General features: G+C 40.4%; 1 long non-coding RNA gene across 1 annotated transcript in view; it reads right to left on the minus strand.

The window, feature by feature from the left end:
- The window catches only part of LOC110361624 (uncharacterized), a 160,217-nt gene that overhangs the window by 48,951 nt on the left and 94,326 nt on the right, over window positions 1-16,940 (minus strand). The window contains exons 9-12 of the long non-coding RNA XR_010474367.1: window positions 16,050-16,225; window positions 15,734-15,854; window positions 15,329-15,405; window positions 881-1,950 (exon numbers count right to left, since the gene is read on the minus strand). This is a non-coding gene — a long non-coding RNA (uncharacterized LOC110361624). The remainder of the gene's footprint in view (window positions 1-880; window positions 1,951-15,328; window positions 15,406-15,733; window positions 15,855-16,049; window positions 16,226-16,940) is intronic.

Genomic DNA, 16,940 nt, shown 5'->3' on the forward strand with positions numbered 1-16,940 from the left:
AACAGACATACATTTATTTGTGTTGCAGCGTGTCTCTCTGGTTCTGTGAGATTGCAGTCATATTCCCACACATCCCTCATCCTCTGTAAAGATGTTACATTTACAATTTAAACTATCAAAGCAAGAATCAGATTTCTTTCAGGGGGATTGGAGGGTTTGGGAAGCTCAAAATCTCTGTACTGAAACACCCCACACAGTTGCATGTAAGGAAAGCACTAGCCATAGATCTTGCTTATATGGGGTATACAGTATAATACGGCAGCACAATAATACAGATTAATTTGTGCTGTTGACCTTGACGCTCCATTCTATGTGTCTTCTTTTAAAGTCACCACTCAGGCCACCAGAACATCTGGTGTTTAACAAAAAAACCCCATTCTTAAGTGCTAACTGTGTTGAAACAAATAGTACTGTACTATCATTATACAGTGTAACCTCTCTGCTAGGGGTCTAATTTCAAGGCTACCCTGACTGAACTACATTATTACTAGTGGTTTTATAATTCACATCTTGCCACAGTACACAAAATACCTAACTATCAAAAGTAGCCTTCTAAAAGCTAGATTGTGTTCCATGTAACTGGGACTGACTGTTGCTTTCTTTTCATTTTGTCTTTGGAGACATCTAGAAGGGCTCAGCCCACACGCTGCTGAACATCCTCGCCTCGACCCAGCAAAGCACTTTAGCATGCACATGTACTTATACACACAAATAGCTCCCTACATTTCAGCACGATATGCTCTTAAGCTATGTGCATGCCAGACTACCTTGTTGAATGTTTGAACTGGGTTCAGTGCATCAGCTAGAAATTGCACAGCACTCAGCATTGCATCCTTCTGGTTTTACACCCTGTTATTTTTAACTTGTGTTTGAATCTAACCTGGTGTTCAGCGCTGGGAAAGGGTGATGCAGCCTTTTAGGAGGAGACTGAAGATCAAGGAGATGACCAGTAGCAAAGTAAGCAGCTTTGTCCCACAGGTGTACTTCCATGGTGTTTAACATGAAAAAGAAAAAGCAAGGGGAAGCAAGGGGTGATAACTGTGCCCTGGAAGGTATCCCAGCACCTTGCCACCCCTCTGGCATGCCATCCCCGTGCCTCTCCTACCACTCTGCCAGCTCTCTGTTTCCCACCAGAGATTCTCCACGTAACCAAACCACACTAGTTGTCTCTGCTGCAGGATCCTATGGGATCCCACAAAATTTCCATGGAAAGCACTAAGGTTTCTGGTGGTCTGATGACCTTTACCTGACCTGAAGCAGATCACAAGGTCTATTAGCATTTCATCTTTCCCAGCTATTCAGGAGGCACACCACCCAAACCAGGCTCCCCCGAATGCATTGTGTTTGTGCTGTTCATCATGGTGGGCTGATTCTCCCCTGCTTCAAAAATCTGGTAGTCATTTATACCACAGCATAACAAGGATGAATTGTTACTAGTCTACTTTTCCACCTGATTTGCCCTCACTCTGCAAGCACAGGCAGAAATGATTTAGCCTTGATAAATACACCAGTAGCTGAGTCCTATTTATCTGACATATCAAACCTTGCTTTTATAAGGTGGAAAATAACCCCACAATCAAGAGCACAGAAAATTACTACAGGTATTTATGAACTAAAGCATGTGAGTCTCAATGCCTGAGCAGGTACCAGTTCCTCCAGCTGCTGAGAAAAGGGAACAGTGCTAAGGCAAGCATGCAGGTCTGTTTGCAAAGAGCAAGGGATGCACATGCTGAGCCAAGCAAAGAAGGGGCATGAGAAAGAGGTTCAAGACCTTTTGTCACAGAAGAGTAGTGGCCCAGAAAACAACTTTAACTCACAGCAGGACTGGAGGAGGAGGAGGTGGCTGTTACACTGTGACTTAGGCCAAGGTGAAGTCATTTCCAGTTGTTTTAAATGAGATTTCTAACACAAGGTCCCAGCTGATCTTCATGAGAAGCTTATATATGGTTACTGAAAAGAAGAAAAAGAGACTGATGCCACTGAATGAGAAGACAGCATCGAGCAATCAGTCGCCAAAGACCTAATCTCATTAACTTCTTCTAAGATTTCAGCCATCAGTCTGTAGTTGGCAGCTGGTGGAGAGCTGAGTACAATGAATGAGACATCTTTTAAACATTATTTTCTTTTTCAGGCTGTCTTCCTGATCTTTTATATTTGTTTGTTCTGCAGTTTCTTAGAAGTTACAACTGCTGAAGGAAGTAGAGAAAATCCAGGGAAAAGAAAAAAAAAAACCTGCTCTCCTATGCAGCTTCATGCCGCTGGGTCAGTGATTAACAAAGACAAGGTCCTACTGCAAGGAAGCTAAATGGAGTTCATTATGGACATGAAAGTTAGCAGGGCCAGAAAGGTGAGGCTATAGGAAAGAGGATGAAATAAGAGCCTAACAAGTGTGGATTTTACTTCCTCAGTGCAATAAGGACAGCTTTTAACTACCAACTACTCTAAAAATATATATATATAGATAACAGTACCTTTAAAATAGGTATTGTCCTATATATTATACTATACTTTCTTGTATATAATCAGGAAAATTAAAATTACAATATATTACTTTAAAAATTCAGCATTGTGCTTCAGGGAATAATCTTTGTCTCGCAGAATGAAAATGTGTTTTTGCACTTTTTTCCTGGAAAAAATAGAAAAATTGAAAGAAAGATGAGTAGCATTTAGGTGGAGTAGAATGATGTCATTAAACCTGGATGGAGACATCTACCTCAAAACCCCACATATCTAGAAGTTTGTCACCAGCACTCGTTGCTTGAGTCCCCTGCAAATGCTGGTGCTTCCTGGGGGTGCTTCCCAGCAGCAAAATTCCTGGAGAAGGAGACTCCAGACAGCTTGCTCCTAGACACACTGACAGCTTGAAACTACAGCCAGCAGACACTGGGATATAGGAGGATTTTCTTGGCCATGAAGCCTGCAAGCAATAGGCTGTGTCCCGCCTATAGGTAATTTTTGGCCACACACTGCAGTACCAGGTACTTAGGCAACACAAAGAAAGTCAGGTCTTACAATGGGTCATTGTTTCTCCCCAAAACTGACAATGAATAATTGCTCTTTCAGCAGTACTTCTGGTTTAAGACATTTCCACTTACTTGGATTTTATACTGGCAATACATCCTGGTTTTTGTTAGAGAACCTGGAGTTTCCTGCTAAGCCTACCCATGTCCTTTATTACAAAAGAGCACAGGTGGCTTAATCATGACCCTCCAAAGGTTATATTTGGGCAGGTACCAGTCAATCAGTGACCATGAGATGCTGGCCCCTGTAGAAGTTGCTTATTTGATTGGCCTAGAAAAATCAGGCCCAAAGAAGTTATGAAGAGTCACAAACCAAAGTCTCAATGAAGATTCAGTCCAGAAGAGATCAAAGGCTCCTGAGAAGGAATATGTAGGCAAACAAATACCTTTGTCAGAACATACATCCAATAACTTCAACGTGTAAATAAACGTTTTCATGGAAACTAGAAGGGTGAAATGTGACTTGAGATGCCTGATTCCAGGATTGCCTGACACCTAGAAAACTGGGTAAAAAAAGGAGACTGGATAAGTAGTTGATGAATAGTAATATATTACTTGGTCTTTGTAAGTAACAAAACTCAAGGGTCTCTGCACAGATTATCTCTCTCAACAGTTTTAACCATGTGCAGTATACCAACAACATATTTTACTTTATTTCTTTTCTTGACAATATTTTAGTGTTACATAAATTATTCTTCTGAATTAATAATTGTAGTTACAGTTTTTGGGGGAAGGGGACTTCAGACCTTTCATGAGATATCATTTACGAGATGATCTGTTGTCTAAGCAACTCTTATAATAGGCAGGAAGAATCAGATGTTAGAGCAAATTAGTGTGGCATTAACTTGCTTCCAACAGCTTGTTAATGGAAGTGAATTCAACAAGCAGCGCATTCCTGGAAGGGGAAACTGTCCCCATTTGCACTGTTGTGCAAAGCAAACCTCAAAATAAAGCAAGACAACGGACACAAAGAGCTACTTAGCATGAGCATCCCTGAACAACTGCAGTCTCAGCATAAAAGATTAGGATGAAACAATGCAAGTCTGAGTAAACTAGGGAAGAATGAAATTGAATCGATGGACAAAAATGTGAACTTTCAGCAAGTATTAATGTAAGAGTTTTGATGAAACTTCCTAGGACCTTACAGCCACACTATTCTTCAGAAGGTGAAGGGTAGTTTGAAATAGGGCTCTGCGGTTTAAAATGGTTAAGTATAGTATTTGGGTGCAAAAGTGGTTTGCGATGGCAAAAAAAATACCCCAAAATAATACCAGAATAATAGCAAAAAACCTACCAGAGTGACACACGGTGATAATCATTGTAAGAATATTGCTAAAGCATGTGAGATCTTGAAAATATCATAGTTTAAGCTTTGCTCCCACTGTTACATGATCTCAGACCTGAAGAGCAAATCAGGATCCTAGTTTGTTGTTTTGCTCAGATAATAACTGTTATAAAAATAGATTAACTGGCAGTATCATGAATTAATATCACAGAAGTACAGAGGCTCAAATAACAGGCTTCTGCCACAAGCAAAGACGCAAGAACACAAAGCTTATGCTTTGACCTGTGAAAGGCTAGCTGCATCACTACTGCAGAAAAATGCTTACATTAAATGAAATTTGTGTTTAATAACACTGTGTGCTTTTAAAATCTACATTTTGGTTTGCTTTACATATAGATGCAGCTTCTGATGTTAAAGCATAACACACTTGCTACAAAAGCTGATGCTCAAGTTAAAAATCTACAGATTTTAGTTCATGCTTTCATTCTCCCCCCATTTTTTTTTTTTTTTTTAGGAAAAAAAAAGAACCTCTGAAGGTCTAAATGATAACGTTTCAAGTAGCTGCTCCTTCCCTGGGGTTGAACAAAATTGAAAAGATCAAAGTTAGTGCAATCTTGTTCAAAGGTGAAGAGGTGAAATCTTATGTGTGCTGGAGGATCAGAGCACAGAGAAATGTACAATGCTTAGTGTGCGACACCTGAAGCACACTTTCATCAAGGTACCTCATTTTCATCTGAATTCAGAATGCATCTCATTTTATGGTAAAATAAGAACAGCACAGTATTAACTTGGTTACAAACAAAATATGACCTTCCCCTACACTGAACAGTAAACATCAGTAAAGGTGAAAATGGTCAATTTTTTTGAGAATTACTAAATTCACCACATTAAATTCTATATTTCTTCTTTAAGTAGCATCTATATAATTGAGTAAGATGATGCCATTACACCCACGATGTTTCAAGTATCATAATGCTGTTGATAGTTGAAGAATTCCTTGAAAAAATACTGTGTTTTGTAGGGGGCTGCAGAGCAGGGCCTCTGAAAAGGGTATGTTTTTTTCCATAAAATCTTCATGTGACTGATGTGCTCTGACATAATGTATCACAATGAAATACAGCTGCCAAAAATGAACTTCAAATGATGCCCTTTTTCTGGAGACAAAAAAAAAAAGGTGATAAGAAAATAGGTACCTTTTCAGCAAAAGCTTTTAAAGCTTTAAAAGCACAGCAACCAGTAAAAAGGTTCTTAGGTAAAGGCTTCTTTACTCAACTTTGTCTAAGTACCTAGAAGATAAATGGGGGTAAAAGGGTATGGAAAATAATGCTCCAGCCTCTGTGAGAACTAGGCACATCCTGAACGCAAGACACTGTGACATGAGAAGACAAGAGGATTTTTATGTCCTTGTCCTACCATGGCATTTTCAAATATGCTGGAAGATCCATTTACAGATTATTAGGAATTGTGTTACATTATGCTAATAATGCTGATCTGAGAATGTTTTAGCATAAACCTGGACGTAAGCATGGCAAAGTGGTCACTAACATGCAAGTGTTCAGAAGCTGTATAGAGATCCATATTTCAATTTTTCCCTTTTTGAATATGCAGTTTCTTTTGCATATTTTCCTGTCCTAGGGCTGTTTCTATAAGGCTCTCAAACTCCAACCTGTACTACACTGCCTGAAAGCAATAAGTATTATTGTATATATTGTCTGTTACAGGTCAAACCTCAACTTCAAAATCAGGTTCACTCAGGAGGACTATAGAAGTCTCTTTTATATAGCCCTCTTAGGAGCAATCCCACACAGCAACCTGCCAAAGCGTGTTTCTCAAGGATTTGACCAGCACATCCACACCCAAATTCCTGCTTTTGTTTTCTTTCAAACTTCAACCCTGCTAGAAAATCTGCTAAAAAAACATGTTTAGTCTTCCAGTGGTAGCTGCAGAGAAATGAACCCCTGGAAACAGAGCACGAGAAGGTGCTGGGATCTGCAGGCTATTTGTGAACTGGGGTTCAGGAACAGAATAGAGACAAAGGTGACAAGAAACCCAAAGAGAGATCCAAAGATTAAGTAAGTACATGCAGAAAGTCAACATAATACATATGCATTATTAAGACCAGGTACAACTGAATCTGTCAAACTACTACCTTTTGCTAGACCAGAAATTATGTTGTTCAAACTTTGATAACTTCTGGATTGTCAAATGTACACATATCTTCTAGTTTTCTTGGCTACATGGACACCCACCTTCATTTACCACAAAGTATGATCTAAAATACACGTATGCAGGTCTCAAAGGAGTGACGCAATCTGGTGGCTCACATGTTAGCACAGGGTTAGAGTAATCAAGCCCTTCCTATGTCCTCTTTATCTCTGTATCATGTCACCATTTCTTATTTTACTTTTGGGGTACAGAAATTTATTCTCCTACGTCCATTGCCAGCCTCCTGCAATTAATCTGAGCAGGTAACCATGAAAGCGCTGTTGGGAGACTACATCTCTTGACCTCAGGAGTTCTCTGTGTGTTTCATAAGAAATGTTACATTGACATAAAATGTCTAAGGATCGGTCCTGTTGTGCGGCATGGAATAGCTAACTTGCAAAGAGAGGTTGTGCCAACTGTGTGTCTTTATGCTTGAGTTTGCTCTTGTATTTTGGTAGCATGTAGATGGTCGTATTTGTGACTTTGAAAGTAGTGAGCTGCTGGGATTTCATGTTCTTTCTGAAGTGCTCTGCACAACTGACTTTGAGTATTTTCTTTAACCAGATGTTTCTGCAGCATTTAGATGCTCCCAGCAAACCTCCCAAGCTTCCCTACATACCTATATGTTACATAAATCATGAGCAATGTGTTGTAAGCATAAAGATGGCTTTTAGTCACTGAGGACCATGCCAACAGTGCTGTGTTTCGAGGCATGGTTTCTGTTTCCTACGTGACTGTCCCATTCGTCTGCACAACAGAAAACATGTAACCAGTCGTCATTCTAGTACTCATGACAAAGTCTTGCAAGTGGGATAATAGGTCAGATGTATCATACTGTTATTGTTCCTTTCTGTATTTGTATTTGTTATGGACTATAAACCCTGGTGATCCCATGAAGGGCTGTGACCATGAATCCCAATTGGCTGAGCAGTGCTATTTCATGGCAGGGTGAGTCCGGCGATAACAAATTCAGTCAACATAATGATTTCAGTTTCACTGCGCTGCTCTGCTTCCTGGGAACCTGCAGAAGATGAGTGACTGTGTCACCATCGTAAATTCAGACGCATACAACACTGAAGTTTCTTACAGAGCTTTAAGTCCCCATGAAATGTCACAATAATAAATATGGTGATCGTATTTGCTATTTGGCAAAAATTTTAATTAACCAGGAAAAGTTAAGAAAAATATATTCCCCAAAATTGTACAATAGGAAAAAATATTTCTTTTTTATTCATGGTTATATGAATGCAAAATGCCATGGATTTTTCATCTTTAATACCTAAGGGATTTATAAACATATTGCATCCATAAAACTTGTTTCATCAGTACAGTACACAGCCCAGATATGCATATTTAATTACTCTGAAAGTAATTTAGTTGTACAGATGGTGGTATTAGAAGGTCTTACTTCAATTTAAATTACTTCTATTTAAAAAATAATGTTATTTTGCTATGAATCTTGAGTGAAAAATTCACCCTTATTACAGATGAATAATACTTGACAATTGTAATTAATCTGTGACTAATCTAATACTTCCTCAATGAACATTTTGTTTCAAATTTTACCAACCAGAGCATCCTCTTTCCAAGCGGTTGATCTAGCGGCATTTCAGATTCAAACCTGCTTGCCATGAGGGACTCCAACACACTTTTGTGGTAAGTGAATAAAAAGCCACAGAAGATTTTTTTGAACACCCCCGAGACTTGCCAAGGCAAAGAGACATTATGAAATTATTTGCATCTTTCTGTAGGATTAAACAGGGATTAAAGCAAAAGAGTGCATTTCAGGAAAACACCTGCCAGGCATAAGATTTCAGGAAGACATCAATGTGCATGTGGGGAGTCTGGGACAGGCTTTACCGGGAAAGGATTCAAGACACCCCATCCTGGCCACGGGCAGCAAGCTCTCCCAGCAGCACCGGAGCAGGGCCTTGCCAGGCGTCCCCAGCTCACACCGCTCCAAGAATCACAGTTTCCAGGAGCCAGCATGCACAAAGGCGGCCAAAGCCAGCAGCGTGTTGCATTAACCCCTATACCCTTCCTAGGAAAACACGACTACACCTGCAAGCCAGATTGTTTTCTTGTGCGGCACCATAAAAGGCCTACCTGTGTTTGTTAGGCTTTCTTCAACAAATGTCTGTCTTTATTAAAGTGCTGGCTATATCAGAGGTGGTTGCTATGGTAAGCATTCATGTTTTATTGAAGACTAAATGGCCATAACCCACATGAAGGGCTCCCGAGTGGCCCTAAAATGTGCTCTGCCTTCCCCCCCACCAACCTCTCTCCCCATGACAATTTTTTGACTGTTGATCTGATTTTGGGGGCCTACCTGGAATAAGGGGATTTGTCCCTTCTATCTACCTAACTTTTTCAACAAAATAATACCTTAGACACTAGTAAATCAAGTAACAATAACACAGGGATATCATAGCATCACTGAAAATGTCACCACAGTTAACAAGCCTGCTTGTTTCAACAAGAAATGTTGGTGAATAATCATCCGTCAGCGTGTTAAAAAAACATGCCTGGTGTTCCTTGCCTAAAAAACTTTGGGAGTGAAAACATTATTTTCTTGCCAGGTTATTTTCATTTCAGGAAGAGAAATAACCAAGGGAAACATGGAGAGATGAATAAATAACAAGAAGCAGTATGAGGGGGAAAAATCCTTCATAATTATGCTGTTGCTGCTGCCTTCTCACTATCAGATTCCTCTCCTGTACCACACTGTGCCAAACCACTCACACGCAGGGCATCCTCCAGATGAATCAGCACAGTGGCACGAGGACTCCAACATACATCAGAAGCACAGAGGAGATGTTTGATTTTGTATTTATGAACAAATCAGAGACAAGAGCTTGGTGGGGTTTTTTTTTGGAGAAAGAGGAGGAGTAAGGGAAATAAGATTGTATGTCAGTTTGGGAGGAAAAAAAAACACTTCATCTTTTTGTAATTTATATTAACCACAGACTCTGTTCAGCCTCATCCTCTGAGTGCCAAATACAATTAGTAGATTTTTTTTCTTTATCTATTGTTCAGAAAATACAATATGAAAAACTATCCATACTAATCAGGGCTCTCGCATCCATCATAATGCTACACAGCGGGGAGCAGGGCAGTGCTGGGGCACAGCGTGCTGCCCACAGTGCACAGAGGTAGCCCCAGGTGCCACTGTGCGAGCACAGCCAAACACCTTGATCCCAGCCAAGCACACAACTGCTGCCTAACATGGGAAAAACTCCTTTTTGGACGATTTCACCATAGACATCACTTATTTCACTGTGCTAAAGCAAAACAAACTGATTATGTCCACAGGCCATCAGGTGTCTCTACAAGCCACCACAACCTTTTATTTGCTAGGTGACTTCTCTGAAACTGTCCAGTAAAGACTTTTGCTTTTTTCAAAACTAGTGTTGATGAAACCCAAACCCTTTTTTCAAAACTAAGTTGATAAAATTCTCTTAATAGCTCTCAGGGTAAGTTTTTCCACCAATAAACATCTATTCAACAGAAAGTGACAGTGAAAGAACCTCTAGAAAGCCTGGCAAAAGAGAGAGAAGCCAGAGACCTGAAAGGCTCCGGTCCCAGTCCTGAGAAGGTATTTCATCTACAGAATGTTCAGCCTCTTCTCACAAAACTTACTAGCATAAATGTATTCTACCTCTGAGAAGAGGACACTATGCCACAAGCTTGACCACATCTCATATCTTTTAAAAGGCAGAAGTAATGCCTGTTCATATAGGCAAGGGCTCGTACTTGGCTCGCTTCTGTCTGTAAAGTCTCTCCTGTAAGCCTTTTTTCTTTTCCTTTTCCCTCTCCAAAACAGGAAAACAAGATACGGCAACTATTAATCAAGCAAGTAATAAACTTAAAGTCCACTGAAGGGGAAGACAGAAGCTGAGGAGAGGCACACAAGACACTCCAGCACATCTCCTGGGGAACAAATGATACTACTTCAGCAACTGAACTGTAGATCATACAAGATCACCACAAAGAATGGAAGTTATTATGTTTCAGATATTTCATTGGTAAAACAATAGGTCACCAAGCACACAAAATATTAATATTTGTGTATATGCTGTTGTGTACATCAGTGACAGAAGTTTCTATGCTAAGATGGATGTGTGTGGGAGCTCCAGAAGTAGAATTAATATCTCCAGTCTGCCCTTTGTAGCTCTTGTTTCCCAGCCCACACCCTTGCTGTTGAAAACAAAACCAAAACCTCCTGCTAAGATAAAATGTATCTGAAATGCAAATGCTTTCCTATGCCAGACTCTGAAGAACGTGACTAATAGACACTTTCCTTGCACAGAAAGATCTCCCAGTGCTCCGAATTGACATTTTCCCAAGCCAAGGTTGGCCAAGGATCTTCCAAAGTTGGTTGTGCAGTTTCAGAGGGTTGAAGGCCTGGATGGAATCAAGCATGGACAAGAAAACAGAATGGACTGATCTCCAGAGTCAGACCCTCAGTTGAGCATGACATGCCCTTTGGAAAGCCACAGAATCTTGACAGGTAATCTGCCAGTCTCAACAGGAGTCCTTTCCAGTGCCTAGTTACTGCCACTCTCAAAAATGAGCTACTTATTCAAGTTTTATATTTTCCTGGATTTGACTCAATAATTTGGTCTTTTTATATGTATTTTTGTCACATCCTGGGCCACTTTACAAGTCTTCAGGTAGCAGGCATCTTCACTATACCTAGGTACTTACATATCCGAGTGTTTGATGAGTTACTAGCCTGAACTATATCTCATTATAAAGAACACATTTCTCAGACCTCAGATCATTCCTTCAGCTCTTCTGAGCCTACTTGAATTTTTCACCATTCTTTCACTGGGCAGAGTACTCTAGCAGGAGGCTCAACAAGAGAGGTTGTTCCAATTCCTTGCTGTTAGTTTGTCACACTTTTTGTTAAAGATTCAAGTATGTTCTGTCTAGCCATCTCAGTGGAACAAAATATTTTCGGTTTTTGCTGTTGTTTGTTTTGTTGGGTTTTGTTTGTTTCTAATAAAAAACCCCGCTCAAACTCCAACACTATCGATGGTATGAAAATTAATCATTAAATAAAAGATATTTTTCCCCTTGTGCTGCTTGAACGAGTAAAAGTGCTTACAGCAAGAGAGGGATGCAAATCGCAGGGGGAGTGAATGAAAACATAATTCAGAGAATGGATGCACCGGGGTATGCATGTGCAGGGAGGGGGGCACCTCGGGGTGTATTTGCCTTGTCTGTGCATATATGGACTTTTTAAATATCAGAGTACTATAGACAAACTATGCAAGCCCTTGACTATGCCCCTAACAAACTCTGGAAACTTAAACGACAGTAAATTACAGGTTTTTGCAAAAACAGAAAATAATCAGTAATGGTAACCAAGATTAATTTTATATTTCGATTCAGCACTCTACCCAGACCCAAATTTTTACTCCAACCAGTCGCCTGTTGTTTTATTATTTATTGCACCTCTATTTATATTACAGATGCCAGGATGAGAAATTAGCTGTTATTTTTAGGTGTTATAAATACAGAAATTAAATTGGGTATTATATATAGTTTCATACACAACATGTCTCTGTGCCGCTCACTATTTTTACAAAATGTCTGTAAAATGCCTAGCCTGAGACTACCATATCTGGCTAAAAACCAATCAGTTGCAGAAAGCTGAAACTTCTGTCAACTCTCTGAAATCAGAAGGTGGAAGGCCATGCCCCTCAGTATTTTCATTACATAGGGAAAAAAAAATCACGAATTAACAGTGCAAATTTTTAAATATACCAGATGCATGTTAATTAAGTGCTGTTACAAGTTACAGTAAGGGAAAGGTGTTGCTTTCAGATTTGAAAATGTCTACTGCAGCCTAACCTCTTTGTCAATGTGTTTGCAGCTTTGCAACAACCATTTCTAAATGAATTACCTTATGGAGGAGACCAAAAGGCAGAAAACTAAAGAAATAGGGGTCAAATTCCTCCTGTGAGATCTACCTTGTAAAATTATCCAGAATGTAATAATACCATGTTATTGACTTAAGCACAGTTCCCCATGACATGCTGCAGCTGACCTGTAATTTTTATCCTACATGTTGCCAGCACTATTAAAATGACACTTGTGAATGTAAATTAAGCTCACAAAGGGGACAGATTGTATGATTCTGGTTTCTCTCAGATGCCTGTAGGCTATCACAGGTTCCATATGTGAAGTAATTATGTTCACTGAAGGAAAGAATAAATGCTGTCAAATTGTGTACTGAGAGAGAAAGCAGCTATTATATTGCAGTAGTCACTGGAGCATTGCCTTAGAAAGTGGAAAGATGTATAAGAAAATAATAATAAAAAAGGAAAACTGGAGCAGAGCTATATTAAATATAACCTTTAAATGAGTATCTGCTTTTGAATATATATTACACAAAGTTAATATTTCACAAATAAAAGCATTTCAACTCTTTAATTGTATTTTCTTCCTCACTTCTAGAGGGCACAGGGCAAAATATTTATCAGAGAGATAAAGGACAGATGAAGCATCTCTCAGTTTTCTGTGTTTCCTCGGTGAGAGGAGCCCTCCATGGCCCCAGGGATGCTGTCCCCACTTCCTTCTCCACCACAAGGCTCCTCCTAGAGGAACTGTGCAGCACCCAGCCTCCCTCTCCAACAGCTGGAGATGTCCCAGCCCTCAGCCCTGCCTTGCCCACTCAGTCCATCCATTACAGCCAGCTCCAAAACAACACCTCCTGCAGACCCCAAGTATGGGTGATAAGACTGAAATGGAAGGTAAGAAGCCCCTGCAAGGCCCCGTGCCCAAGCATCAGCCTGCAGCAGCATCGCAGAAGATGCAGTTTCAATCACGGAAGCTGACAGAGCTGCTAAAAGGAAAGACAACACTCCCATCACCTCCACAGCTGCAGCGTGGTCCTGCTCTCCCACGCCTGAGCCTATATTTAGATCAGCAAGGCCATCAGTGAGCCAGCGTGAGAGGGGAGAGAACACTGAGCTGGGAAAGTGGCACTTCTCAAATCTTTCGCTTAGGCAGAGCCAAGGACACCAGGAGCAGAGAAACATAAATTCTGAGTCTAAGTGCTTGTGTGGTTGTGGATTTTCATCCAGAAATGAGAGAAAGAGAGAAAGAAAAGAAGTTAGCATGCTTTGCCTAAAGCCCTGAAAAGTACAAACAGGAAGTCACATTTTTCTGATGGGGGAGCCTTCTGAAGAAGCCCACAGCACTGAAAAACAGAAGTCTGACCACTTCTGTGTGTTGCTCCTGTTTACCAGGGAAGCATGGCTGGGCTGAACACTCTGAAGCTTCCTATCTCAATGGAAACAGGAGGTTTCTGTAGTGCCCTGATAGCACTAGTTCTGGATTGCTCCAACCTCAGCCTTCATGGGTTGCAAAAACAACCAAGGGCGAGCAACTTTCCAACACAGCTGCCCTCCACAATTCCAGCTGCCCTCACTGCTGTTACCTGAAGCCCTCCAGCCCAGCTGCTCATCCCACTCATGCCAACACCTTCCTTTGCAATGCCAAACCCTGGCTGCAAATTCCCATCAGGGATTCTCAGCAAAAACAACTAATCACCTCCATGTTCACAGCTGGCCTGACAATGAAAGGACCATGAGCACAGCACAGAGCAGTGTCCGGATACAGACAAAAATGCAGAGCAAAATCTTTCATCCTGTGCGTGGATGGAAGAGTCCCACAGCCCCCACAGCCGTCACTACATGGTGAAGAGGAATACGGACCCCTTACCTTGCCCACCATGTGCTGCCAGCCTGCAGCTCACCTCTGCATACACACCCAGGGATGCACCCACCCTGCCAGAGAGTCCTTCCCAAGAGAGTTCTTATGGGGTAGCAGGTACTTGCGTGTAGATGAATTGTTGCATTGCACAGACTATTAATACCAGTTGGTCATGGATGGGTGGGCAATTAGATGGGCAGACAGATAAGACAGCCTGGCCTGTTCGCAATTAAACACAATAGCAGTGGTACAACACACTACTGCAACAACTTCTTTAAATAAAAAATTGAAATCAACTACCATTTCCTCAGCAGCTCAAAACTATTAAACGACTGTTTGCAGGGTAGCTCATGTCATACGTAGGAGGCTGAAACGTAATGTAGAAATGAGAGGTTTTTTCCTAGTTGGCAGCATTGACAGCAACTATAATGTACGACTCTCTTGGATGCAGCCTGGCAGAAGCAGTGAGAATCATCCAGTGCTATTCACTGGAGAAATTGTTACACATTAAAGAGAAGGCAGAATCAAAGATCTAAGGATCATGGCAGGAAGGAGGGAGGGAGAAAGAGAGGGAAAGACATGGTTTGCTCTTGCAGTTTTAATAAGGATTTGTGAGGTAATGTTGTGTAAAGGTAATAGACCTGGATCTTTAAAAGTAATAATAACTAGAACCAACTCTCCATGTTAACTGACCTTTAAATATTATTGTCCCTTTCAGTTTACCAAAAAGACATTTATTTCATGAAAGATGTTATTCAACTCTGTTTAAAGATCTAATAGGCTAAAATATGCTAAACTGACATTTAGAATTATCTCATAACACTTTTTTATGATAACTTGTATTATTTCCCTGTGCTTTGAATGTGAGGGGTTTTTGTTTGTTTGTTTTTAAATGTATTTTGAAATCATTTAAAATAATAGGCAGATATTGCCTAGACATTCAGGTTATCTATAATGATATTAAGGCTTTTCTCAACAGCTGAGTAATTACTTCCTTATTATGCTCAAGGCAAGTTGAAATCACATGCCCTATTCAAGTTTTAAGCCCACATCACACAGGAAAAGGAAGCATTCACACTGACATTTTACATACCTTTCTTTACATACATTTCTTATAATACGGAAAGCATCCATGGTATACTGCCTTGATAATCTGTGAAATGAAGACAACTGGGAGTACCAGAAAAAAAAAAAAAAATCCATTGTGTTAGGGGGATAAAAAGCAGTGGGACTTTAGTACAGGTAGTGAAGGTATTGGTTCTGCCTCTATTGCAGTCATTTCCCAGGGCCCATTTTAGCTGTGGCCATGCACAAGCGTGCCATCACTTCGGGCAGCAGACCCAGGTGGGCAGCAGCGTGCATTATTGTGACAGACCCTGACTGCGGCTGGGTGTGAGCACAACATCCAACAGCCCTCTACCCATCCCGGCCCCCCAGCAGACACAGCAGCCCAGCACTCCTTCCCATCATGGCACATCATCTGTCCCCCCCTACAGACCTTAGCAGAGCCACACTCCTGATTCTCCTGCACTGCTGAGACAGCTTCAGCCTCCAGGTCCTTCCTCCCCTGCCAGATACTCCAAGTCCATCTCCATTTGTGTTGGGTGTCACAAAATACGCTTGAGAAAACAAGAAACAAACATTTCTCATTCATCAAGGAGAGATGTTCAAGTTCTGGTGCCCTTAAAGTGGGCAGAGAGCAGAAGGGGTCACCCAGCAACAGCAAAGGCACAAAACAGACTTCATGTCTTGAACTCTACATTTTTTTTTACTCTGCAGCATCACCTTCAACCCCAGGGTCATAGCCCAGCTACCTCAGCATCTGGTGGGAGAATGGTCCCTTTCCCCAGGCATCCTTCAGCTCCAAGAAGAGGGGAAAAGTCATCACAGATTGCTGATGTGCCAAAAACATGGGTAAGTGAAGACAAGGTAAAGTAATGCATGACAATAAATGAAATCCAGCAATCCACTTCTACACTCCTGGTCTTTCCTAATGAAAGAAAAAGGAATGGTCATTTATGTGACAAAAATCTGTTAAATTACTAAAAGAAACACACATACAATCAGCAAGGAACCAAAGTGGAAGCTACAAAGAAAACTGACCTCTTATGAGAATTTTAGTGTTCTGTGATTTCAACAAACACTAAAGAAACAAAGACAGAAAGGACAAATTAAGTAATAAAAGGAAGAAGTCTCATTTCATACATAAAATCTGTAATGTTTTCTAAAAACAAATGCTAGTTACAATGCTCTGACGGGATGTGTTTGGGTTCAGGTCAGCTCTTATTTCAACCACAATAATTTTAATGTTAGTAACATAAAGTAGACAAACCTAATTTTTAATTGGATATTACTGTTCATTTTAATTGAGCTAGCAGCAAAGTATATGCAAAATCTAAACAGAAGACTTCAATAAAATGCTTGAGATAATCATAGCATATCTAGCTCTACTGTGGAAATATACACTAATTATGTTTGCATCTTCCAAAGAATTAAGAAAAGTATTGTCTCTTTTCAACATTTTTTTAGCAGGTTCTGGTAAGTTCTAGGTCAGATATTATACACTTGACAACAGAAACATCTAATTATGTTAGAAATCCACAGTAATAAGAAAACCGTACAGTAAATATGTTATATCCAGGCAACAGCAGAAGGTAAGTTTGTATTTCATTTGCTGTGGATTGCATAAGTTGGTAAATCTTTTC

Source organism: Columba livia, chromosome 8 (assembly GCF_036013475.1).
Source record: "Columba livia isolate bColLiv1 breed racing homer chromosome 8, bColLiv1.pat.W.v2, whole genome shotgun sequence".
Classification (NCBI taxonomy): Eukaryota; Metazoa; Chordata; class Aves; order Columbiformes; family Columbidae; genus Columba; species Columba livia.